Source organism: Aulostomus chinensis, chromosome 1 (assembly GCF_037954235.1).
Source record: "Aulostomus chinensis isolate RoL2024-O1b breed Wild chromosome 1, RoL_Achi_v1.0, whole genome shotgun sequence".
NCBI lineage: Eukaryota > Metazoa > Chordata > Actinopteri > Syngnathiformes > Aulostomidae > Aulostomus > Aulostomus chinensis.
The window spans coordinates 2,329,909-2,357,364 of NC_141320.1; the positions used below are offsets into that span (position 1 = coordinate 2,329,909).

At 47.1% G+C, this 27,456-nt stretch overlaps 2 non-coding genes and 1 pseudogene across 2 annotated transcripts; all 3 read right to left on the minus strand.

Annotated features, from left to right (window-relative positions):
- Positions 1 to 5,615: 5,615 nt before the first annotated feature.
- Positions 5,616 to 5,687, minus strand: trnaq-uug (transfer RNA glutamine (anticodon UUG)). The gene has a single exon. It is a non-coding gene; the product is annotated as a tRNA-Gln (tRNA).
- A 2,597-nt stretch (positions 5,688 to 8,284) lies between these two features.
- On the minus strand, positions 8,285 to 8,358 carry trnan-guu (transfer RNA asparagine (anticodon GUU)). Its single transcript has one exon. It is a non-coding gene; the product is annotated as a tRNA-Asn (tRNA).
- An 11,214-nt stretch (positions 8,359 to 19,572) lies between these two features.
- LOC147269979 (uncharacterized) lies at positions 19,573 to 25,779 on the minus strand (annotated as a pseudogene).
- Positions 25,780 to 27,456: the final 1,677 nt, after the last annotated feature.

A 27,456-nucleotide genomic window follows, 5' to 3' on the forward strand; every position in this document is an offset into this window, starting at 1 on the left:
GCAGGAGATCAATGAACAGAATTCAGACATCAGAGACAGAATTCAGACATCAAAGACATCCCTGATGGAGGCTACACCCCCCCGACAGTTTCCATTTAAGTCGTAAGTTTTATTTGTACAGCGCCAAATCACAACAAATGTTATCTCATGACACTTCACAAGTAGAGCAGGTCCAGCGCCTCACTCCTTCAATGAGTTTCTTCTCCGCTTCAAGGACCCTGACACCCCCCCCCCCAGCACCAGACTCACACCACCACCTGACGACACGCCCCTCAGTGTGACCACAGCAGACGTGAAGAAGACCTTTCAGGGAATCAACCCTCGCAAAGCTGCAGGCCCAGACTACTGCAACTCTCTCTTGTCAGGATGTCCTAAATAGGCAAGGCAAGGCAAGGCAAGGCAATTTTATTTGTATAGCCCGTTTTCACAAACAGTTTGTTTCAAAGGGCTTCATGGCATCATAACAACATCCTCTGCCCTTAGACCCTCACATCGACTGAGGAAAAACTCCATAGAAAACCCTTTTAACAGGGAAAAATCTGAGAAACCTCAGGGTGAGCAACAGAGGAGGGATCCCTCACCCAGGACGGACAGACGTGCAGTAGATGTTGTTACGGACAAGAAAACAGTTTACAATACAAAATGTGGGAAACACGGAAATGTTAATAACAGCTGAAGAAGGAAGCTTCTGGTAGGGGAGGCAGGGAGAGCAAGCCAGCTTGATGGGGGACTGGATGGCAGACTTGTTCATGGAAGGGGAGCGCAGGCCGGTGTAACAGTAGGGAATAAGGGGGGGGGGGGCGATGCAGGCGGCGGTTGGGGCTCCGGTGGATCTGTGGAAACACAGAGAGACTGCGAGACACCAAGGCCAAACTACAAAGTGCAACAAGTAAAATGTGCAGGGAGGAGAGGAGGAGAGAGGGGGAGAGGAGAGGAGAGGAGGGAAGGGCTCAATGTAACCTGATGTGTCCCCCAGCAGTCTAAGCCTATAGCAGCATAGCTATCAATGGTTCAGAGCTACCTGAACCAGTCCTAACTGAAGGCTCTGTCATAGAGGAAGGTCTTAAGCCTGGACTTAAACGTAGTTAAAGTGTCTGCCTCTCTGACCCATGGAGAGAGCTGGTTCCACAGTAAAGGAGCCCGGTAACTAAAAGCTCTACCTCCCAGTCTGTTTGTATTGATACTGGGAGTCACTAAAAGACCTGCATTCTGGGAGCGGAGTGCTCTGGTCGGACAGTAGGGACTAATGAGCTCTTTCAAATAGGATGGAGCTTTATCATTGAGAGCTGGTCCAGCTGGTCCAGAACGCTGCAGCGAGGGTTTTGACGGGAGTTAAGAAGAGAGAACACATTTCTCCCACTTTAGCTTCTCTCCACTGGCTTCCTGTAGGATCTAGAATCGACTTCAAAATCCTTCTGCTGACTTATAAGGCTCTCAATGATAAAGCTCCATCCTATTTGAAAGAAATCATTAGTCCCTACTGTCCGACCAGAGCACTCCGCTCCCAGAATGCAGGTCTTTTAGTGATTCCCAGTATCTCTAAAAACAGACTGGGAGGTAGAGCCTTTAGTTACCGGGCTCCTTTACTGTGGAACCAGCTCTCTCCATGGGTCAGAGAGGCAGACACTTTAACTACGTTTAAGTCCAGGCTTAAGACCTTCCTCTATGACAGAGCCTTCAGTTAGGACTGGTTCAGGTAGCTCTGAACCATTGATAGCTATGCTGCTACAGGCTTAGACTGCTGGGGGACACGTCAGGTTACATGGAGCCCTTCCCTCCTCTCCTCTCCTCTACCCCTCTCTCCTCCCTGCACATTTTTGGAACTGTCATTACCATTACTTGTTGCACTTTGTAGTTTGGCCTTGGTGTCTCGCAGTCTCTCTGTGTTTCCACAGATCCACCAGAGCCCCAACCGCCGCCTGCATCGCCCCCCCCCCTCTTATTCCCTATTGTCACACTGGCCTGCGCTCCCCTTCCATGAACCAGTCTGCCATCCAGTCCCCCATCAAGCTGGCTTGCTCTCCCTGCCTCCCCTTCCATGAACCAGTCTACCATCCAGTCTACCATCCAGTCCCCCATCAAGCTGGCTTGCTCTCCCTGCCTCCCCTTCCAGAAGCTTCCTTCTTCAGCTGTTATTAACATTTCCATGTTTCCCACATTCTGCATTGTAAACTGTTTTCTTGTCTGTAACAACATCTACTGCACGTCTGTCCGTCCTGGGTGAGGGATCCCTCCTCTGTTGCTCACCATGAGGTTTCTCAGATTTTTCCCTGTTAAAAGGGTTTCTATGGAGTTTTTCCTCAGTCGATGTGAGGGTCTAAGGGCAGAGGATGTTGTTATGATGCCATGTGAAGCCCTTTGAGACAAACTGGTAGTGAAAACAGGCTCTACAAATAAAATTGCCTTGCCTTGCCTTGCCAGACAACATCCCAGGGTGAGGACTGAAGGACTGTGCACAACAGCTGTCCGAGGTGCTGGTGGACATCTTCAACACCTCACTGGCGCTGCCATCTGTCCCCACCTGCCTAAAGACTGCCACTATTGTCCCTGTCCCCAAGTGCTCCACAGTGACAGGCCTAAATGACTACCGACCCATTGCACTCACCCCAGTAGTCATGAAGTACTTTGAGAGGCTGGTCAAGGCCCACATAGAGGTCTCCATCAACGTCTCTGTGGACCCCCACCAGTATGCCTACAGGCAACACCGCTCCACTGATGACGCCATTTCACCAGTGGTCCACACAGCCCTCACCCATCTGGAGAGCAGGAACTCCTATGTCCACCTTCTCTTCCTGGACTTCTCCTCTGCCTTCAACACCATCATCCCACATGGGGGACCTGTTCAGTGGACCTGAGGACTGGTGACCTGTTCAGGGTGAACCCTGCTCTCACCAAATGTCACCCCCCCCCCATAACCTTTCACAAATCAGTGGTATAGAAAATGGATGGAGTGACTGATTCACTGCAGAGGCACAGTGATGTTATTAATGGAGGAGTCTTTTCATTAAAGACTGAAGCTCCATACAAGACAGAGTCTGTAGATAAGAACATCACAACCTGGGAAGCTTTCACTTCTTTGGACAGACAGCTTTGATTTCAGGTTCTACCTCTGTAAAATTGAAAGTAAAGTAAATTGAGCACCTGTGAAGGTAAAACTGATGATGTCATGACTTGTTCAGTCCTCCAACGTTAAAGTCCAACAAGCTTTTGATTGGCTCTGATTCTCTGTGGCAAAATCCTACAAGAGGAAACAGAAAATCTTGAGGTTGTCTCACTTTTTTTTAAAGAAACTCAGCATAGGACAGTGATAGGATGCTTGTTTCCTTGGATGAAAAAGTCTGGTGCTCTCATCTTCTTCAACATTGACTTGTTCTATCAGGACAAGAGAATCTGAGCTTGGATGTCATTTAGCAGTCAAAGGCTTGTTAAACTGGTCAACATCAGCTGGTGTTCACTCTGATGATGTAGCGATGGTCTGGATTCTTCCTTCTGGAGCACCAAGCTGCTGGGAAGAAGCCTGATGATGTCAGAGTTGTGTTCAGTGGCTCCTGCTGGGTCCAATTCTGACAAATGGGCTCCAAAGAGTTCAGCTGTTTAAAAGGTCAGGGTTGCTGTTAGCAGAAGAGGTGGCCGAGTGGTTAAGGTGATGGACTGCTGATCCATTGTGCTCTGCATGCGTGGGTTCGAATCCCATCGTCGTTGCAGGAGACTTTGGTTTCTACCCCTAGATTATGGAATTGCTGTTGAGTCAACTTCCCTTTCACATCCTGACCAAAACAACTCTGACACCCAGAGCTCGCATGTGTCAATCACCTCTTTAGAAGGTCCCGCCCCCACAGAGCCATAAATCCTCCCATCAGTGAAGAAAACTGAAGACACCTCTTGGATGAGAGCTGAAGCGTCTTCAAGAAACCTGAAACAGTCCACTTGGAACGTTTAAATCATTCTACAATCCCACAGTTTCATTGAGCTTTTGTCCAAAGTGAGCACGATATATATATATACATATATACACGATATACATGTGATACACGTGCATGTATCACATGTATATAATATATATGTGACACTCTTTCATCTACTCATTAACCAAAAATACAGTCTAATACCAGTAAATTTGTGCAGAAGAAAACGTTATTTGTGCTGCTTCTTTATTTATTTATTAAGTTTAGTTAGTATTTTTTAATGTGTTTTCTTTCAAGTCACATTTTGTCCATTAACTTCATAATCAGAGTCGCCATCTCATCACATGACTAAAGTCTGGGTTCTGTATTGGTGGTAAAATATCCTTCCATGCCCCTCACTAGTTTGCACACAGAAAAGCATATTTTACTGGTTTCAGATCTCTTAGCTTGTTCTCTCTCTTAAACCAGCTGTGGCAGCTTTCATTGTGTGATTCATTTTAAAATATAAAGTTGGAACAGAACCATTGGAATCAGATGTCAGGACATTTGAAGGAATGTAAATTTCCTGTTGAAATGTTGCAATGTGCAGCTGAGGCTCTCTGGCAGTGGCACCAGGAGCCACAATGGCAGAACCTGGACCCTCCTGGAGGAGAACCACAGGTGAGGGCCTTCTTGGCTCCAGATTGATGGAAATCAAGTGTCTGAGGCTGTTAGCAGCCATGAAGTTGATCTGGTTGGCACTGGTATTTGTTCTTGCTGCAGCTCAGGACTGATTCAGGAGAAGAGTTTCAGAACAGCCAAGGTTGGGGACTGGAATTTTAAAGTTTCACCTGGAACCAAACAACCTTGGGAGGTAAAACCTCCAATCCTAGCCACTCAGATGCAGCAGCAGAAGAAGCTGTCATCTACCCTGACAGTCAGAGCATCAAGTCAAGAAAACATCAACCATCTTGTAGTTCCAAACCTTCACCTGTCAGATTCAGCTACTTCTGATTGTGGGACTTTAAATTTGAACACAAACAGTGTCTAGACGCACGATGGCCCAAAAACGGCCCGCATCCCGATTGCAGATCAGCACCACACCAGACCCAGGATTGGTCCAGTTCTGATTTTACTTCAGTATTTGGCACCTTCGGATGTTCGGACCGAATCCGGTTAGTTCCACACATTTTCATTTCACCTTGGATTTTGGAGCTTTCGTTAAAACCTGTATTTCATTTGTGGGCCACAACCGTCATGTTTGCACCACAGCCGGATCAGGTGTAGATGCCAGTGTAGTGGTTGGGGATATAGTCTCTGAGAATCCAACTTGACGGTCCTGCTAAGTGTTGTGATGCTCAAATGTTCTTTGAAATAGTTGGACCCTCAGCAGAGATGCTAGATTAGGAGTTGATGGGAGTTGTTGCAGATACCAGGGTCCAAAGTCCAGCTTGAACCTGGTTTGTGCAGTTATTTGTCAAGCTAGCAGCGATTCTTTCCTTTTCACATCGCCGTGTCTCCTGATGACTCAGGACCAGTTGATGTCCATTTACCTGTCATGGTGACAGAGAACTTTCTCCAGCTCAACCAGGACAAAACTGAGGTCTTAATTGAAGGTGGTGGCAGCGTTGTTAGGGCCTGAGCCTCCTCCCAACCAGCCACAGCCAAGTAGCAGGAGTTGGCCATAGAAAAATGCAATTCCTCTTTCGAAGTCCATCAGAGACCTGCTGAAGGCTCCACCGAGATTTGAACTCGGATCACTGGATTCAAAGTCCAGAGTGCTAACCATTACACCATGGAACCAGTCTAAAAAAAAAAAGACGTGTGAGAAAAATTATGGCGCTTATCATGTAGGCGGGACTACAGTGGTTGTCTGGTTTTAATTTTCACAAACATCCATCCATCCATTCATCCATTGTCTTCCGCTCATTCCTGTTAATGGTTGCAGGGGGGCTGGAGCCCAGCCCAGTGTCAACAGGCGAGAGGCAGGGTTCTCCCTGGACAGGTCACCAGTTCATCTCAGGGCCAACACATCGAGACAAACAACCATTCACACTCACATTCATACCTACGGTCAATTTAGAGCATCCAATTACCCTAGTCCCCAATTGCATGTCTTTGGATGGTGGGAAGAGGCCAGAGTACCTGGGGAGAACCCACGCAGGCATGGGGAGAACATGCAAACCCCACACAGAAAGATCCCGTGCCGGAGCCGGGGCTCAAACCCGGAACCTTCTTGCTGTGAGGTGACAGTGCTAACCACTTGATGGACTGGCGACCTGTCCAGGGTGTACCCTGCCTCTCGCCCGTTGATGCTTGGAAAGGATCCAGCCCCCCCCCCCCCCCGCAACCCTTAATGTAGGAATAAGTGGAAGACAATGAATGGATTGATGGATGGATGGAATTTGGACAAGCAGTTTTCCTTCGATTCCAAACATCATCGTCCAGCCTCCAACCAGAAGTCCATCAGTTATCATGGAAGCCACAAGTGGAGTCTGGATTCTTTTCTAGAATGTGACGGCAATGACAGTCCTGCCAAGTGACATCACTGACATGACTGGATGACTTCAGTCACATGACTGATGACTTCAGTCATGTGACTGGATGGCAGTGCAGATTACAATGTAGAGGTTGGGGAAATAGTCTCTGAGAATCCAGCTTGAACCCACGCCCTCCTTGTTCTTCAAAAACCCAAACAGCGACCATCAGTCTCCCTCAAATCCTGTACTTGGGTTCAATGTTGCTGTTCCATTTTGCAGCAGCAGGTGTCGCTGTGATACCAGGTTCAGTTCAAGATTCCCAACTCCAGCTCATGTTGGTGACCTCAGTGGCAGGTAAAATGGTGCTTCAGTGGATCATGTGATCAACTCATGTGTGTCCTCACTGCTCCTCAGGTCTGTCAAATGTTCTGTAAAATAGTTGGACCCAGCAGAGCTGCTAGATTAGGAGTTGATGGAGTCGTTGCAGATACCAGGGTCCAAAGTCCAGCTTGAACCTGGTTTGTGCAGTTCTTTGTCAAGCTAGCAGCCATTCTTTTCACTGCCAAGCTAAAGTGACTTCTGTCAACAAAGGTCAACATACAAAAGGACATTTCTACCGGCAGTTCAAGATTTTGATCAAACTCTTTTTTCAGAGCTGGAACCTTCCTCTTGTGTCAGCTTTCTGTTTCCATCTCTATGGTAACGGTCGGTTTTGACCCACGTCTTCAATCAGCTGTAAAAAAAAAAAAACAAAACTAAAAACAATTTTCTATCCTCCAAGTTGTTTCCATCTCTTGGTGACCTTGTCAGGCTTCCTTATCCATGGAAATATTGGTTGATTGATTGATTGTGTGTGTTTAGATTCATGTGTGTCACTTCTGTGTGTTCTTTCCAGAGATGTTTCCTGCAGTTGAAGCACAATCCATTTGTCCTGCTGTCCTGACTGCTTGGGCAGTCCTGACCCTCTTTCTTCTGGAATCAGGTCCTGAGTGGGGTTGTGGCTGTGGCTGTTCTGGTTGGTGTTGAGGCAGGGCTACTGAGGAGGATGCTGTTGCACTCTTGGTGGATGTGGGTCCACAACACAAATGCATTCTATGCAGACACATCAAGGATGGTCTTTGTTGTGTTGTTGTGCAGGTCGATGGGAAAACAAGGCTGATGAGAGTCCCTGAAGCTCCCATGACTGGGAGAGGAGCTGCTGGCAGTGTTGCTGACAGTGCACTTCTGACTTCAGGTTTGGCTCTGATTGTTGCTTTATCATCCTATTTTGATAACTGGTCCAGACAACAACAAAAATCTCCTGGAGAATCAAACTCCAGCCTCTGCTCCAACTGGACTTGGGACTTCAAATGACCCCCATTAAAAGCCTGCCTGCATCCCCATTCACTGACTGTTGTGCTGTGAGTCTCCTGGACAAACATGGCAGGACCCTCTTGATCTCCAGGAGTTTCAGAGGAGCAGCTCTTTTAAAATGGGTTCTGGCTCCATTCAGGTTCAGAGAGCTGAGACTAAAATCACACATGAATGAAAGAGGGAACCCAACAAAACAAGTCAGCGTGAAAGAGGAGCAGATTTTAAAACTCCTCATCATTTCCACCTCCAGGAGTGAAGCCTCCCGGCCAGCTCCAGCTGGCAGAGCTCTCACTCATTTCTCCACCACCTCGCTAACCTGAGCTGGAGCATCTCAGAACCAAACAGTGACCCCCTTCATTCCAGAGCCGACTCCACAAACTCTGAGCCCCCACTTTACCCACAGCCAGCAGGCCTCCTCAACACTGCATGACACACGACGACTAAATTAAACACTGACGCGTCTCATCCAGAGATCTGTCACATGAGTCTGCTGTGGAGGGTCAGTCTATCCGTCCACATTCAGATCATTAACACAGCGACTCCTAAGCACCAGTAGAGCCTGTTCATCGTCCCTGGGTGGGCTCGAACCACCAGCCTCTCGGTTAACAGCCGAGCGCACTGACCAATTGCGCCACAGAGACTCTGAGGCACCTGCTTTTCATGAAGAGTTTTCAGGCTAAATTCAGTGTGTGAGGTCCACACTGCACATTTGAGGGACCATGAAGGACAGAGGAGAGTCTGACTGTCATGGTGAAAGCCTTCAGCACTAGAACTGAAACAGCCCCACCATCTTAACCTCCCCAGACCAAACAGGCTTCATCAGAAACAGACCCCCCTCCTAGAACATCCAGAGATCATCAGTCTGATTCATAGAACATGGCAAACAATCAAGAACTTGTTATTGTTTGATCAGAAGCTGAAACAATGTTTCTATGTTTGTCTGTTCTGGTCTGAATGAAAGAGGAGGTTTTCTTGGTCATGTGATGTGGATGAGAGTTCAACTAGAACTTCCTGATTCAACAGGATTTGAGTTTGTTGGGATTTTGTCAAAGCCACCAACCAAACCTCTGAGTGGTGCAGATGTCTGCTGCCTCCTCAGAGCAGACTGGAGCTCAGCCTCACTCACCTGTGGGAGCCCCAGCAGAGCCACGGTGTGATGGAGCTTCAGTTTAGGCTCCAAGGTCCTGGATTGAATTGGTGTTTTGTGTGTTTTTAGGCCTCCTGGCACCGATGAATGAATGAACCATTGTTCCAGAGGTAGCTGGTGTCAGGTCAGTCCCTGTTTCTACAAGACCTCCTGCTGCAGAGCCACATTGGGAAACATCCAACATCCATTTTCGTCCACTTATTATTATCTTATTATCTGTTAAGGTTCATGGGGGGGTGGAGCCTATCCCAGCAGCCTTCAGGTGAGAGGCGGGGTTCACCCTGGACAGGTCACCAGTCCATCACAGGACCAACACATAGAGACAGACAACCATTCACACTCACAGTCACACCTACAGTCAGTTTAGAGTATCAATCAGCCTCGTCCCCTCTTGATGTCTTTGGACTGTGGGAGGAAGCTGGAGTACCAGAGTGAACCCACACAGGAACAGGGAGAACATGGAGACTCCATACAGAAAGATCCTGTGCTGGAGCCAGGACTGGAACCTGGAACCTTCTTGCTGTGAGGAGACAGTGCTGACCACTGCACCACCGTGCTGGATTTTCTGTAACATCAAGTACATCTGAACTGGCACTTGACAGTGACAGCAGGAGAACAAAACTCCCAGTGTGTCATCAACATTTCCTGTCAAATCAATGATAGAAGCTGTTGAATTTCTGTATCAGAACAAGGAGAAAGGAGCCCCAATGAAAGAGTGATGGTTCTTGATTCTGATTTTGTTCTTCACTCCTACACCAGAGAGTGAAAGTGTGGGCTGGCTGGGAGCAACTGCCTGCTTCAGAGTGGGAGGAGCCTCAGGACTTTCCAGTGAGAGCTGCAAACTTCCACCAGCGCCCAGTGCCAGCAGGTCTTCATGATGGAGCTGAGAAGAACACAACAACACCAGAGCACTGGAGAGGAGCACAACACTTCTTTGCTTCCTTGTCATTCTCATGTCTGTCTGTCCATCTGGAGCTGGGGGGAGGAGCTTCACATGTTTTTCTTTTTTAAAAAAGGGAATGACATGACTTCCTCTGTATGTTAGAATATGAACGACTAAAAATGTTCATCCACAGATTAAAGTTACAAATTAATTTTCAAGTAGAAAACTCTTCCCTCTTCAATCCTGTCACTCAGTGTTGTAAACTGTTTCAAACAAATTCTACTGTTCAACAGTTCAAGTGTTTCTAATGAAGCTGAATGTTCTCCTCTACTTTCCTCAATTGTGTTTCTTTCATGTTCTCCTGACATCAAAGAAAGAATTCTAGGTACAAATAAAGACACCATCAAAGCCCTGATGACATCATCATTAATTCTGTCTTTGATCTGTGTCTGTCCAGCCGGTCCTCAGTGGATCCAACAGTTTCCCATGGGTGACTCTGTCGTGGTCTCTCTCCTCCTGCTGTCTCCAACTCTCAGAGTGCTACTACTGGTTTCTCTCCATCGTCCCTGTTGCTCGGCAGAGCACTGGTGAGGACTGAGGCCAGTGATGTCATCACCTCCAGCTGAGACCTGCCAGGTGATCCTGCTTCATTCGACTCTGCTGCCTCTGCCACTGCCCTGACTGGTGAGGCTGACAGCAGGTTCTCTCTCATCTAAACTCTCTGTTTACAATGGAGGCTGAAATCCTTGTGATTGGTGGTTCAATCATCAGGTCTGTTGAACTCCCAGGTGCCATCACCTGCTGTCTTCCTGGTGCCAAAGTTGTGGTTATTATTGAACGTCTCCAGGACTCATCGATCTCCACCCCTCAGCTCACATCCTGATTATACAGGTGTGTGTGTGAATGACATCACAAAGAGGCAGCCAATCATACTTCATGACCAGCTTGAGTCTCTTGCTAGTTCAAATCAGAGTCTGGGTAAATTCTGTGTTTTTTCTGGCTCCATCTCTGCTCCTTCCAGAAGCAGGGATCATTTCAGCCTCTTTCCAGTCTGCATGAATGCTGAAAGGCTTCTGTACTGTTTGGCTTTGCTGTTCCCTGCAGCTTGGACATCAGATTAGAACGAACCACACTCACTAACTCACCTGTTCTTAACCACTGAGAGCTGATTGGGTTAAACATGGAAAAATACTGACTCACTATGAGGATGTTCTCCTGCCCTGTGTGGGTGGAGCCAAGAGAGTAAAAAGACTGTGAGACCCAGAAATCAGGGCTTCAACGACTCCATCAACTCCTAATCTAGCAGCTCTGCTGGGTCCAACTATTTTACAGAACATTTGACAGACCTGAGGAGCAGTGAGGAAACACATGAGTTGATCACATGATCCACTGAAGCACCATTTTACCCTGCCACTGAGGTCACCAATATGAGCTGGAGTTGGGACTCTTGAACTGAACCTGGGATCACAGCGACACCTACTGCTGCAAAATGGAACAGCAACATTGAACCAAGTACAGGATTGGAGGGAGACTGATGGTCGCTGTTTGGGTTTTTCAAAAACAAGGAGGGCGTGGCTTCAAGCTGGATTCTCAGAGACTATTTCCCCAACCTCTACATTGGTATCTACACTGTCATCCAGTCATGTGACTGAAGTCATCCAGTCACATGACTGAAGTCATCCAGTCATGTCAGTGATGTCACTCTGCAGGACTGTCACTGCCATCACATTCTAGAAAAGAATCCAGACTCCACATTCATGGGGCAGTTTTGGTCTTTAAAGACTTCACAGTTCCAAGAGATTTAGTCTGGCTCAAGATCTTCAGATCAACCCAGGACAGAAGGCTATGACTCCATTGGATTGTATCGTTGGAGCATTCAGAGATCTGGTGGATCTCAGTAGGAGCTGTATTTATCCACTGAATGATCCTGGTCAATGTGATCCTGCTCCTCCATCTCTCAGGCCGACAGAGCAGGAGGACCTGACTGAGAAGAAAGCTGCCCTTGAGCAGCTTCAGTCTCTGAGTGACAACACACAGGCAGAAAACCAGAATTTGAGGGAACAAGTTTCTACTCTTGAACGTGAGAATAAAAGAGCAATCCAGGAGCTCCAGAACCTCACTGCTGTGGTGGCCAACCTCAAAATGGACCAGGACAAGAACCAGACTCAGATAGAAGATCTGAACGCAACAGTCCACAGTCTTCAGTGTGAGGGGAGGAAGGTTGATCGAGAGAACAATGAGCTCAGAAAAGAGCTGACCCACGTTCAGTCTCTGAGGGAGAGTGAACAGGTGGAGATGAAATGTCTTGAGGAAGACCTGACTGAGAAGAAAAGTGCACTTGATCAGCTTCAGTCTCTGTGTGACAAGAGATGGACAGAAAACCAGAATTTGTGGGGACAGGTTTCTAGTCTTGGACAAGAGAAGATTATTGCATATCAGCTGGTAGAGAACATGTCTGCCATGGTGGGCAACCTTGAATCTGTGAGGGAGGAGAACCAGACTCAGATCAGAGACCTGAACACACAAGTCCACAATCTTCAGCTTGAGGTGAAGATGGTTTGCAAGGAGAAGTGTGACCTCAAGTGTGAGCTCAACTCCATCCAGGCAGAGAAGAACAAAATGAGAGAAGAACTCACTGAGAAGAAGACGACTCTTGAACAGCTGAGGTCCCAGAGTGAGGAGAGACAGGCAGAAAATGGATGTTTGAGGAGACGAGTTTCTACTGCATCTCAGGAGACAGAGACGTTCACTGCAGAGTTGGCCCACCTTGAATCAAGGAAGGACCAGGACCCCACAAAGACTGGCAGTCTGAACGGTGAAGTTCAGAGTCTTCTATGTGCAGTGAGAACACAAAAGAAGAAAAGGAACAGTGCTCAGAGGGAAATCCTGGGAAATCTTCATGATTTAAAAAGCTGTTTGAAAGAGGAAAATCATGACCTTCAAGTGAAGGTCCAGCAAACTTCTGAAGAGCAAAAAGACTCTCCCCCACCTCCAGCCAGAGAAGAGCAAGCAGACTCTCCCCTACGTCCAGCCAGAGAAGAGCAAACAGACTCTCCCCTACGTCCTGCCAGAGAAGAGCAAACAGACTCTCCTCTACGTCCAGCCAGAGAAGAGCAAGCAGATGCTCTCATATGTTCTTCTGCAGGGGAGCAATGGGATTCTGCTGCATGCCCTGTGACTGAAAAGCAGAATGATGGGGGCACCCTGGAGACTGGACCTGCTACGGGTCAAACCAGAGGTCTACTGAGCTGTGTGACATCTGGTGTAGAAGATGCTCTGTTTATGTTCATCGTTTTTTCTTTGTGTGCTTTTCCTCAACTTTGTTTTCTTTGTTTGTTATATATGATGATACCTTGATCACCACAGCAGTTGATCCCAGCTTGATTAGCTGAGTGCTTTGCAGTCTAAAGCACTTTAGTGACACCTGTGGGGTCCCTTATCCTCCCTGACCACAGGGATTCAGCCTCACTGAAGGAGAGTGAACCTTCCAGGTTGCAGCTCCTAGACTCTGGAACGCTCTCCCACTGGACACGAGGACGCTGAGGACGCCTTCAGAAAGAAGCTAAAGACCCATTTGTTTAGTAATATTATTGTTCATGATGGAATCGTCCCTCTGTACCTGCCCACACAGGTCAAGAGGTCAAATGATTCCCTGTTTAAAACAGCTCTTTCATCACATGGATGTGCATCCCAACAGTCAGAGCTCACAGATGCTCCTATTCCCTCCAGTGGGAGGCACTAGGAGTGACTGATGAGGGTCAGGGGGGTCAGGCTAGTCCAGATAGTGGGTCTGTATGAGGTTGTTAGGGAGGGATAAGGTAGTGGCAGAGTTCAGGCTGTAGTTGTGCTCCAACAGTTGAGACAGGGCAGGACAAAAATGACCTCCTGATGGCGTTAGGAGTGATTCTTACAAGAACCAATCAATAAAAGTGGGTGGTGACCTGCTCATGTGACGCTTGTGTTGATGATTACTGGGTCTCCTCCATGCTCATTTATCATGAATGAATCCCTCTGAGTAAAACACCTGATGACTCCTGAGTTGTTTCACAAAATGTGTGTGTGTGTGTGTGTGTGTGTGTGTGTGTGTGTGTGTGTGTGCGTGTGTGTGTGTGTGTGTGTGTGTGTGTGGGCAATAACTACAATCATTAATCAATTGGATACATTGACAGTGGAAGTTCAGGTTTCCTGTAATTCAGTTTGCAGACAACACAGAAAACTGCCCCTGACCCCTCCCCTCATTCTGGAGGCTTTAACATGAAAATGAAAATGCTGAGAGACACAAATGCAAATCAGGGTATCTGACCAGAGGTGACATATTTTTTAATGCTTTTCTTGTTATATTTGTTATATATGTTCTGTATGTTTATATTTGTTGTGGTTGTTTTGGAGTTGATGGTTATTATCTCTGTTTCTTGTGTCTTTGTCTTTGTCGTCCTCCCATTCGTCTGTCCTGGATTTTTGACCTTGGTTGCAGGAAGCGTGTGACCTCAACTCCTTTTTCTGTGTTGCTGAATGTAGAGCCTTGCTTCATTGTGCTCGCTAAAGTGTGATCCTCCCTGCTAATTCCTTATTTCATTGACTAATTACCCACCAAAAATAAATACCTACTTGCTTTATTTGGCTGAAGTTTAAAAGACCATCATTCTGGTAGCAACAGTCTTTCTGCCTTGTAAACACGCTAAGCTAACGATGGCTTCTCCCTCTTGTTCTCCTCTCTCCTGCTCAGGGTGCCACATGTTTTGTTCCTCCTCTGCCTCCTTTAGTGATACTGATAAGTGTGTTAAATGTAGTTTTTTGTTGTGTTGGAGGTGAGTCTTTGCGATGTTGAATTGGACCTGCAGCGGCTCTGCACCAAAAGCTGCGAGAGCTAGCCAGCCCTCACTAGCTGGTGCAGACCACCTTAGCTTAGCTCCTAGCTTAGGCCCAACTAGCGCTCCCCCAGCAGCTCCCAAGCATCTGGGAGAGCGCCAAGAAAAGTTGGGCCTAAGCTAGGATGTGCTTGCTCATGAAGAATTGTTGGGTGTAAATTCATTTAGGGAGTGTTGAACTGGACCTGTTCTACTTGTAAAGTGTAACTTTTGTTGTTATTTGGTGCTTTACAGGGTGATGACTTGACTTCATTGCAGCTTTGACCTGAGCAGGTGTTCATCCTCATCTCAGTAACAGGGGACACTTCATCACACCAGTGGACAAACATCAGCATTCATCACCCAGCAGCTCCTCTGATTATGCATGTGGATGTATTACTGAGTTGGTGAAGTAGTCTGGAATCATGTATATATTTAGTCAGGTTAAGTTGTTGAGATGGTGCTGGTTTGATGTAAATATTGATTGTAGAGCATGGTTGTGGTCTCACCTCCACTCTATGGGCCATCCATCGTCATCTTCTGCTTATTCCTTACTAGTAAGGGTCACGGGGGGGGGGGGCTGGAGCCTATCCCAGCATCTACGGGCGATAGGCGGGGTTCACCCTGGACAGGTCGCCAGTCCATCACAGGGCCAACACACAGAGACGAACAACCATTCACACTCACATTCACACCTACGGTCAATTTAGAGAATCCAATCAGCCTCGTCCCCAAATTGCATGTCTTTGGACAGTGGGAGGAAGCTGGAGTACCCGGAGAGAACCCACGCAGGGATGGGGAGAACATGCAGACTCACACAGAAAGATTCTGCGCCCGAGCTGGGACTCAAACCCGGAACCTTCTTGCTGTGAGGGCACAGTGCTAACCACTGCACCACCGTGCAGGCCCGCTATGGGCTGGTCTGTCTAATTTCCTGCAGCCAGGAGGGAATTAAAGGCAGTCAGGGGTTTTTAATGTAAGTTGATGGTGTCTCATGCAATCTCTTTCAATACTCCAGTGGTGGCTTAAGTGAAGAAAAACATGGGTTAGTCAGTAGGACTGTGTGTGTGTGTGTGTGTGTGTGTGTGTGTGTGTGTGTGGTGTGTGTGTGTGTGTGTGTGTGTGTTTCCATGCAGACTTTCCCTTGTGAAACCCGATTTGATTTGGAAACCATCTCATCTTAAGCTCCTCTCCAAAAACCCTCTTCTGCAACTTTGTACCCAAGTTGTCTCCTCACCAGGCACCACAGTATCCAGTAGGTTCAGTTCAAACAGTCATCAGTGATTAATGTTCATGTTCAATGATGAGGTTTTGATTTATTCTTCTAGAATCATCTGAACAAACCCTCCTCAACACAGTGAAGCCTTCATCTGACAGGAGGAGTTTCTTTTCCCAGTGATTCCACTGACAGTGAAAAGCTTCGTTCATCAGACTGGTCTGATAGGATCAACTACTGGTTGCTCTGGAGTGGAAACAGCAACCTGTCAGGAAACATTAGCCAGATCAAAGCCAAGATTAAAGAAAGAGCCTCCAGATCAAAGTCAGAATTGATGATGATGATGTCATCAGGGGGCTTTGATAGTGTATTTATTTGTACCTAGAATTCTGTCTTTGATCTCAGGAGGACATGAAAGAAACCCAATTGAGGAAAGCAGAGGAGAACATTCAGCTTCATTAGAAACACTTGAACTGTTGAACAGTAGAATTTGTTTGAAACAGTTTACAACACTGAGTGACAGGATTGAAGAGGGGAGATTTTTGTATTTTCAGTTTAATTCTAACTTTAAACTGGGCATGAACATTTTTAGTCGTTCATATTCTAACATACAGAGGAAGTCATGACATTCCCTTCTTTTTAACCTGTCCTGTTCAGGAAATGGAAATGGAAATTTAGCTGCTATGTTGAATCAGAAAAACCTTTTGAAGTCTACTTTTGCTTCAGTCAGAAAGTGGACTGTTGTTAACTCTCACAATGGTTGGTGATTGTGGAGGAAGACAAAATCCTCATGAACCTCTTTTTAACAGACACACATTTCTAAAGATGCAGGTTCATTTTATTTTTCTTCTTTTAGCATAGGATGGTTTTGATCCATCGACCTCTGGGTTCTGGGCCCAGCACGCTTCCTCTGCGCCACTCTGCTCTACCATTGACTGAACAGTCCTTGTTTTAGGAGAGCATTATCTGTCTTTGTCTCTGCCCTGCTCTCCTGCTGTCTTTCCCCCCAATCGGTCAAAGCAGAAGGCCGTCCCCACTGATCCTGGATCTGCTCCACATTCCTGCCTGTTAAAAGGAAGGTTTTCATCGCCACTGTTGCAGGATGTGTTTGCTGGTGGAGAATTGTTGGTGTAGATTCATTGAAGCAGTTTGGTGCTGGACCTGCTCTACGAGTAAAGAGTCATGAGAGAACTTTTGTAGTGACTTGACTTGACTTGACACACACACACACACACACACACACACACACATACACACACACACACACACACACACACACACGCACACAATCCTAAACAGGATAAGTGGAAGAAAATGGATGGATGGATGTTTCCCAGTGTGGCTCTGCAGCAGGAGGTCTTGTAGAAACAGAGACTGACCTGACACCAGCTCCCTCTGGAACAATGGTTCATTCATTCATCGGTGCCAGGAGGCCTAGAAACACACAAAACACCACTTCAATCCAGGACCTTGGAGCCTAAACTGAAGCTCCATCACACCGTGGCTCTGCTGGGGCTCCCACAGGTGAGTGAGGCTGAGCTCCAGTCTGCTCTGAGGAGGCAGCAGACATCTGCACCACTCAGAGGTTTGGTTGGTGGCTTTGACAAAATCCCAACACACTAAAATCCTATTGAATCAGGAAATTCTAGTTGAACTCTCATCCACGTCAAATGACCAAGAAAACCTCCTCTTTCATTCAGACCAGAACAGACAAACATAGAAACATTGACACGACAGGTGGGCACCGTCAACTTAAAGCACGTTAAAATGGCAAAATATGAGGCCATGCATGCATTTATTATGCAAAATATTGAATATTTTATTGATAATAAGGATTTCAAGAAACTTTCTAAAACCAGGCCACCCTGTGCCGTGTGCTAGCCTATGGAAACAAACAGACCCAGGATCAGATATAGAGGTTCAGGTTCTGGATGGTTCTGGTTGGTTCCTGCAGTAAAAGGCATATATATCCAAGTGTGTGTGTGTGTGTGTGTGTGTGTGTGTGTGTGTGTGTGTGTGTATGCATGTGCACCATAAATGACCAATTAGTAGCAAAATCGATGTGGACCCCGGGCGTTTAAAAGAGACCAGGCGTCTCTTGGTAACAGGCTTTTATTTTGGCACTGGCCAGCACTGGGCCACTATTATTATTTTTTTAGCAATAGGTATACAAGGTATAACAATATACTGTAGTACTTTAAAGAACAGTAGTGCAAATATCAAGATTGTCCAGAGAACACTTTACACAAGAACACTTTATTAGGAAGAAAAGGGGCGTGACAACTTGAGGCCCGTATCCTTCCACTTCCACGACAGTCTCATGAGGCCAAAATAGCAGATCTACACATTCACAATGACGCGTTACCACCTTGTAGATCTTTTTTTTTTGCATGGAACCGTGAGCTTGAAGATTTGCTGTCTGCGGTGCACTGACATCATGAGACATAAATTACTGGTCAGTTAAAATAAATTGCAACATCTTACATGAAACCAAGTTAAGATAACATTAATCTCAAATAACGGCCCCCAGGCGTTTAAACGAACCTGGCGTTTATTTGAGACAGGCGTCTACTTTACAAAATGAGGTCGGACCCTTGGCCATCAAATGAGACCCGGCGGAACTTTGACACCAGGCTGTTAATGGGTCAGTTAGGGTAGATTAAGGTTGATAACATCCACTCCAAATAGTCAAACACAGGGGTGAGGATACAAGCAGAGCCTCTACATGGAAACAAAAGCACTGACAACTTTAAAACTGTACAGTGAGTTAAGAAAAATACTCTTTAAACCTTTTTATTAACGGTCCTCATAAACTTGTCTATTAATAAACTTTCTATTCTTCTGTTAACTTTAAGTTCACTGTTCAGTAACTGGATGGATGACAACAACAGAGATGCCTGTTCTGAGTTGAGTCATTTGGAGGTTGATCTCATGGTGGATAAAACTGCAGGCTCACTGCTGCAGAAGCTTGCTTTTTCCTTTGTTTGGTGACGCATTTCCTTTGTTTGGCAGGAGGCAGGGTGAAGGGAAGTAGACCCAAATGAAGAGGAGGGTAAGGAGGGTGAACAAAAGAGGTTTGTTAAAGAGACTGGAGACTGGAGACTGGAGACTTGAGACTGGAGACTTGAGACTGGAGACTGGAGGCGAGAGACCAGGGAAACCTGCAGGCTTGAGACTAGCAGCTCGTGACTGGAGACTTGTGGCTTGTGATTGGCGGCTGTCACAATGCTTGACGTAGACTTTGACATCACAACACAGCAGTACAATAAACATCACCACACTACCGACTCCATCGGTCCTTTAAAAAGAAGATCATTAAACAACAGAGAACAGCTCTGTGGTAGAATTCAACACTTGGCAACTAAACAAGAGACAGAAATGTCTTAAAATACATAAGAAGGTCCTCAGTAGAGCCAGAGCCGCTTCAGTAAACACAGAAACTGCTGCTAAACCAGATATTTCTTTAGACCAGTTTTATCAAATTAACAGTTCAGAACTTCATTCAATGATGACCTCATCAAAACCTTCATCCTGTCTCTTAGATTGTTTCCTACTAGGCTGCTTCAGGAAGTCTTCCCTCAGTGAGCACCTCTTTATTCAATCTGATTCCTCTGTCTGTAGTAACAGGACATGAACCACAGTCCTTGAAGGTAGCTGTCATTAAACCACTGCTTCAGAAGCCTCCTCTAGACCCCGAGGTTCTAGCCAACTATGGACTGATAGCTAACCTCCCCTCCTCTCTAAAATCCTGGAGAAAGCAGCTGTGTTGCAGCAGGTATCTGGAGGGTCGGGGGCTGTTCATTCAGCCCTACCTGCACCTCGCTCTCTTGTCATGCTTCAAAGCCACAGCATGGCAAAGTGTTTTCTCCCCAGTATGGGTTCTCATGTGTCTTTCAAGACTTCCCTTAACTGAGAATTTTTTGCAACAAACTGAGCAGGGGAATGATTTCTCCCCAGTGTGTGCTCTCATGTGTGATTCTAGATTTGCCTTATTTGACAATCTTGTGCCACAAACTGAGAAGGGAATGGTTTCTCCCCAGTGTGCGTTCTCATGTGTTTTTTCAGACATCCCTTTTCTGAAAACCTTTTGCCACAAACTGAGCAAGGGAATGGTTTCTCCCCAGTGTGTCTTCTCATGTGTGATTCTCGATTTGCCTTATATGAGAATCTTGTGCCACAAAATGAGCAGGGGAATGGTTTCTCCCCAGTGTGCGTTCTCATGTGTTTTTTCAGACACCCCTTCTCTGAAAACCTTTTCCCACAAACTGTGCAGGGAAACGGTTTGTCCCCAGTGTGTGTTCTCATGTGTCTTTTCAGACATACCTTTTCTGAAAACCTTTTGCCACAAACTGAGCAGGGGAACGGTTTCTCCCCAGTATGTGATCTTATGTGTATGACCAAACTCCTTCTGGAATCAAAACCTTTGCTGCATGTTGAGCACCTAAAGGGACGCCCATCCTCACTGACTTCTGTCTGACATTCAGAAGGACCAAAGTTCACGTTCCTGATGATCTCTGATTCTCTTCCAGTCTTTACTTTTTGCTCTTTTGAGCTGCAATGACTCACTTCCTGTCCTGGGCTCAGTTTCTGAAGCAAATTCCTCCTTGAGCCAAAGGGTTCCTTGTGCTCAGAGGTGGCCGTGTTATCAGGTCTGACCCAATCATCCTCACTGACTTCAGTCTCAGCTTCAGAAGAGTCTGACATCTGGTCTTCAGTCTGGGGTTGTACAAGTGGATCTGGATCTACCTTGCTGGCTGATTCTGGTTCTGGTCCTCCACTCTCTTCTCCATCAGCTTCTGTTTTCAGAGGATGAACTGGGCTACTGCTCAGAGACTCTTCTTTCAAGTTCTCCTCAGTTAGACTCTGATGAAGCTGTGGGAACTGAGGTTTCTCTTCGTTCCCTTCACTCTTCACAGGGACCAGAGTGAAGGGGAACGTGGTGATATCAGCCTCCTCCTGCCCTTGAAGCTGCCCTCCCTCCTCACTGGTCCAGAGCTCCTCCCACTCCTCTTTAATGTGGGGGGGGGCTCTGGGTCCTGCAGCTCAGGGGGAACCTCTTCTTTAATCACCAGCAGCTGCTCCACATCTGCAGGACACAAACAGCAACATCAGAAATCTCTTCATTTGACTCTGAAACAGCGGAGCAACAGACAGAAACAGAAATCAACTCAATGAAAAGAGACGTCCTGCTACTGAGGACCAGTCAGCAAACTGGGAATAGAAACGCTGGCTTCAGATGCTTGGATCAACGTTGTGTCACCCAGGTCAAAGGTCAAAGGTCCCCTCTGCTGAATGGTTTTGTCCATTCATGATCACATCTGCTAGTCAGAAATTTCATTTCTAGAATGAGACCCTGTAGGAGAATGAGAGTTCAGTCCCTAGAACCAGAGGGAACCTGTACCGATGCTAAACATGTCAGCCCACCTACACTCACAGCCAGGGAGGTGCTGGCCACTGGGAGAAGTGGAATGATTCCCCAATGGCCGGTCCAGCCCAGGCCAACCGGGCAGTGGAGAAAAAAAGGTTGTTTTTAATGGGCTGATATAATTTCCAGTCTACAGGATCATCTTTTAACAAGGTAGCACCGTAGCAGCCTACAGAAGAACGACACAAGGACACCAACATGCACAGCATGCTGGGCCAGCCTGTCACACACGACTCAGTTAGCAGGAGTTCGCAACACAGTGTGAATGTCCCCTCAGCTTGGTCTTGTCTTGGTTCAGTCCAATGGTAACATGCTTCTGATGCCTGTCAATGGGAGTGTTCTTAACATTGACCACTGACAGTGACTCACACCTCAGGTTCCAGCCCTGGAGTGATGATTCCTGAGATCCACTGATGCGTCAGGTCTTTGTTTCTTTCACTTCATGATCCTCATGGCGCCATCAAAAAATAACACAACACAAAAAACACCGACACAGGAAATACTTAGCTCTCTGGCACACATAACGTCTGGACCAATATTAATATTAATATTTATATATAAAAAAGAATAAATGGCACACAAACAAGCAACCGGCGGTGCTCCCACGCCCCGGGTGCCTCCCTGAATTTTAACTACATTCTAGTCATCCACACCATCACATCTACACTCCCACGCACAACACACACCCTGCACCCATGTTGGGATGGGGGGGCAGCTGGGGCGGGGAGTGGGTCCATTGCTGCCCCTTTTGCTAACTGCACCAGCGCGGGCATGGGTTGGGCCTGTGGCCTGGGGGGGGGGGGTTCCTGGGGCTCCCTGTGTTCAGGGGGTTTCTGGGTGCCCTGGTGGTTTGGTCCTGACCTGCCTGCTATCCTGGACTGGGGGTGTGATGTTCTGGTCCCCCACATCAGCTACAGTCAGCTACCCACCGCATTCAAGACAAACTGTAGCACACACACACACACACACACACACACATCTGGTCTCAAAATACACGCCTCTCTGGCTACAAAGACAGGTCAGTGAGAGTTTTTCTCGACTGATAACTTCTGTTGTTCTGTGTTGTAGAACTGTAATACTCTGAGAAGAAATACCTGCTGGCTCTACTCTCTCTCTCTGGTCTATTTTTATATTTCGTCACTTGGTGACCAGTAGAATTTCCGATCGAACTCTCGATAAATCTCTGTTGTTATTGTTGTTACTGGTTTTTGTTTGTTTGTTTTTCTCCTATTGTTGCCCCCCCCCCTTGTCCTCCCTGTCCTGTCCCTGCTCTCTCTTCCTGTCCTCTCCTGTCCTCAGTCCGGTAGCTTCATCAATGAACCAACACATTCCTAATAAAGTTCAACCCAGATGGTGATAGGAGGAGTTTATCAGGTTCCTCCTTAGCAGAGTAGAACTGCTTCAGTCCAACATGGCACCAGGAACATGGATGCTGCTGCTGAACAGGACAGGGTAAAAACTACAAAAGAAGGCTGGACAACAATCCACAGAAAAACTAGTTTACCCTTTGATTTTGACCTTTGAATTTTTACATTTTACCTTTCAGACGTTCACACACAACCCGGAAATGGCTTTTTATACCTAAAATCCCCTAAAATGCTCTCTGAGGGCCTCTGCTGGACTGAATTCTGGGCCCAGCAGGTCCCTGCGGGGACTCACCTGCTCTGTCCAGCCTGACTCGGGGCTTCAACACGGCATCGAGCAGCAACCTCTGCCGGCGGTTCTCCCGCTCGTACTCCGCCACGGTTTCCTCCAGCAGAGCCACGATCTGCTCCGCGGCCGCCGCCAGCCGCTCGGTGAGCAGCGCTCTCAGCACCGGGACTCCAGCCGCTGAGTCTCCTTCTCCCAGCTGCAGCAGGAAGTCTTCAGCGGCGGCGAGGATCCGCTCCTGGACCGACACCCGCAGCAGCTGCGCGGCGCACATGTTGAGGTTCTACCGGCGCCACTCAGCCTTCAGGAGACAAAGACCGAGGCCGAGGGTTCACGGACTTCTCCTTCTTTCCTTGTTGTGTTCAAAGCTTCCCGCGTCTTCGTCTCGTTTTGTGAAGCGCGTATTGATGACGTATGTGGTGACGTCCGAAGCCTCGCCAGCTGGCAGTGACCACGTGACTGATTCAGGACCTGCTTCTCCGGCTTGGCGTGAGATTCTAAATGTAAAGCAGTGAAACGCCGTGGTTTCCTCCCTCCTCGTCCAAAAGCGTTCGCTATTTGATCAAAGGAAGGAGAAACAAGTGACTCCATGTTGTGGAGGCTGAACTCAGAGTTGAGAGAACTTTCATTCTGATCTGAGAGCAGCAACAAAGCCACTGAGAAAAACTGAACCACTGTCAGAGTCGGCACAGCATCAGCAGTCAGGCTGTGTTCACACTGGGAGAAACCATCGGACAGAAACCTCCCTCAGTCACACTGAAGGAACCTGAACTGACTGCTGCAGCTGGGACACACACACACACACACTCACACACACACACACACACACACACACACACACACACACACACACACACACAGCAGGAAACATGAACAGAGAGATAAAAGCACGGGATGCCTCCTCCTCCTCCTTCCAGAGATCAACTGATCTCCAGATTGACTTCAGTTCTTTGATCAGAATTCTTCTTCCTCCTTGATAGATTTATTGATACTTTGTCATAGACGGTCCATTCCTATTGGAGGATGTTAAAGAGCAGAAGAACCAGGTTCCCATGTATGGAACTAGAATATTTATATACTGTATTGCAGTCGTTTCCAACATCCATCCATCCATTGTCTTCCTCTTATTCCTGATAAGGGTCATGGGGGTGGAGCCTATCCCAGCATCTACAGGTGAGAGGCGGGGTTCACCCTGGACAGGTCACCAGTCCATCACAGGACCAACACATAGAGACAGACAACCATTCACTCTCACAGTCACACCTACGGTCAATTTAGAGTATCAATCAGCCTCGTCCCCTCTTGATGTCTTTGGACTGTGGGAGGAAGCTGGAGTACCAGAGAGAACCCACACAGGAACAGGGAGAACATGCAGACTCACACAGAAAGATCCTGTGCTCCAGCCGGGACTCAAACCCAGAACCTTCTTGCTGTGAGGTATTTTTATCTCACAAGTGGAAAAATGGAGAACGTTCATGTCATTACATGTCGTTCTCCATTGGGTCACTAGGGGGCAGCACCTACCTGCATCACCAATATGAGCCTTCAGTCTGTCAGGGGGTAGAATTCAGTCACCACCAATGACATCAGAGTCAGAGTTTAGACATCAAAGACAGACATTAAAGCCTCTCTGATAAAACAAAAATATCCTGCAATATTTTTTTCCAAAGTGAGACCCTCTTTATTCTCTAGTTTAATCTGCTGCAATAATAATGAGCATCTTTGTCAGTCTACTGATGAATGTCAGATATCTTTGATGACCAAACCTGGACGTTTGTCTCAGTTTGACTGGAAGTCTCATTCATTCATTTCTCCTCCATGATTTCCTGCAATGATTTCCTGGTTCTGCTCCATTCAGGTTCAGAGAGCTGAGATTAAAATCTCTCAGGAATAAAAGAGGAGACACCAACAAGTCAGCATGGAAGAGGAGCAGCTTTTCAAACTGGTCACCCTGGCTGCTGGTCTGGGCCTCCCTTTGCCTCGGTGCTCCTTGAACCAGTGAAGGTCCTGGTCCAGTCTTCTCCACTGAGTCCTTGTCAACAGGGAGCACCTCCCCACCAGAGAGGTGCAGGGCAAAGGAAAGGAAAACTCCAACCAGAATGAACGCTGCACTAAAAACTGCCCTCCATTTCTTGAGGGGAACGTTGGGTCTTCCTCAGGCAAACGGCAGTCAGCAGTGGCTCAACATCTGAACTGAGCCCAGACCTGGTCAGCTGATCATTCACCAGCTCAGCCCCTCCCACTCATGACGAAGACCTTGAAAACCCCAACATCACCTCCTCCACCTCAGTCTGGCGTGTGTGGATGGAGGGCTGTGATGTCAGCAGCGATGACATCACTGACACAAACACACTGATCTCTGACTGGTTTGGTCTGAGTGGGATTCAGTGACATCACACGACCTGCACCAGATGAAGGGGCGGGGCATCCAGGAGCTGTGACATCACTGGTGACTCTTGTTGGGCCGCCTTCTTGGCCAAAGTGGAGGAGAACAGGACCCAAATACAGACGGGGGAGAGGAGCGTTCAACAAAAGGAGGCTTGAATGATGAAAAGACAAAGAACAACAAAGGAACTCAAAGCACCAACAGAGGAGAAAAGACAAAGTAGCAAACAAAAGCCAAACTTCCACTGGAAACTTGGAGGAGCTGGAACAGGAGGGAGAGAACATGAGGCTGAGAACCCTGGAGAATGAGAGGTGGACAAATCCACCAGCGCAGCATCAGGAGAGCAAAGAAACCAGAAGGAGCTTTGAGGAGCTGCTGACATGCAGCCAGGGAGCGTCTGCCTGAGATGGGAGGAGCTGCTCATCCACCCAGATGGAGAAGCAGCCATCTTGCTCTTCTGACGCCGACTCAGAAGGAACAGACGAGGTGAGGGGCCTCACGTTGTCATGGCAACATGGAAACATTCCACTCTGTCAGTGGTGCCTCCATCAGACGCACTTTGTCTTTGTGAAGATCAAAGTGAAAGGAAATAATAAAATAAAACAATGAAGGCTGCATGAACTGAGTGACACACTTGAGGATGACATCAGCGAAATGTGTGATGTCACACTGCTGAGTCGTGAGGTCACCACCAGAGAACAAATGAGTGATGAGATGCTGATTATTGACTCTCTACTTTAAATGATCTCACTCTCTTCCAGCTTGAAGAAGTCTGAGGATGAATGAAGTCAAGAACTGGAAAAATGGAGAACGTTCACGTCATTACATGTTGTTCTCCACTGGGTCACTAGGGGGCAGCACCTACCTGCAACTCCTGTGAGCCCTCAGTCTCACCTCATTTTCAGGCTCCAACTAAAATGAAGCTTCAACTCTTCTGAATCCTCTCCACCTGTCAGATCTGTTTGAAACTTCCAGGTTTGATCAACATCCCAGTCTGAACACATCTACAGGTCAGTAGTGACCACAGCGCCACCTACTGGCAACAGGAAATGACAGATTTGACACTGAGATGTCCTCATGTAGCCTGTTCATGGTGTCCTGCTCAGATGTGGTCAGACCCACCCTGAGAGTTTGGGGAGAACCCTTGAAGCCTGGGACTTCAGGTCAAACGCTGAGACCACGGCGTGATGGAGAGTTCTGATGATTCATCAGCACAATCAAACTCTGATAACTCCTCCCTCCCTGGTTGATCTGAGTCAAAGTTCCCATGTCTGATCAACTTTCTGTCCTGATGACATCACTACTGCAGGTGAACAGTTAGCATTGCTCTGTTTGATGAAGCTGCGTTCAGGGAATGAGGAAGTTTCCCTTTGTGTCACTGCTTCTCTACTAATCTGATCTCTGATCAGTTCACCAAGAAGAGTCTGGGGTCAGGGGCTTGATGAGTAGAGCTGTTTAGTCAGGAGGAGGCTGCTCTGATTGGTTCCTGACACTGAAACAAGACCTTCATATATTTATGATGACATCACCAATAGGAGCCTTCAGTCTGTCAGGGGGTAGAATTCAGTCAGCACCAATGACATCAGAGTCAGAGTTCAGACATCAAAGTATATTGGAAAATATACTGCAGTATAATAAATATGAGATTTCCATGTATGGGAACCTCACTCTCAAACGTAAAAAGTATTCTTTGTGCTGGTCCAGGCCAAGATGGTGGTGTATGTGAGCTGAAGGAGGAGGGTGGGTTCTGTTCCTGTGTGTGGAACTCATCAGTTCCAGGATCCAGGATCCAGCTGGACTTCAGCTTTCATCAAATATCAGGAGATTTGGACTCATTTAGAAATGTGTGGTGCCACCAGAGAGTCCTGAGTCCTGTGGAAGACGACAAGCTGTTGTTGGTGAACCTGCTGAAGATAAAATGTGTGTGTGTGTGTGTGTGTACATAGGTTCATGTCTGTGTAGGTCCATGTGTGTATCGTTCAGCATGAGTGTCTATAAACTGATCTTTTGATTGAAAGGAAGGGTGATTTTGTTGAGAATGTGATCATTCAAAGTACACAGTGAAATGCTTTAATATATAAGAGCAGCAAATAAAATGGATTTTAAAAAATTAAAAATCTCTCTCTCTCTCACACCATTGGTCAAGGCAGACACAAAGATCATGAGAATCTGGATCTTGTGTTTG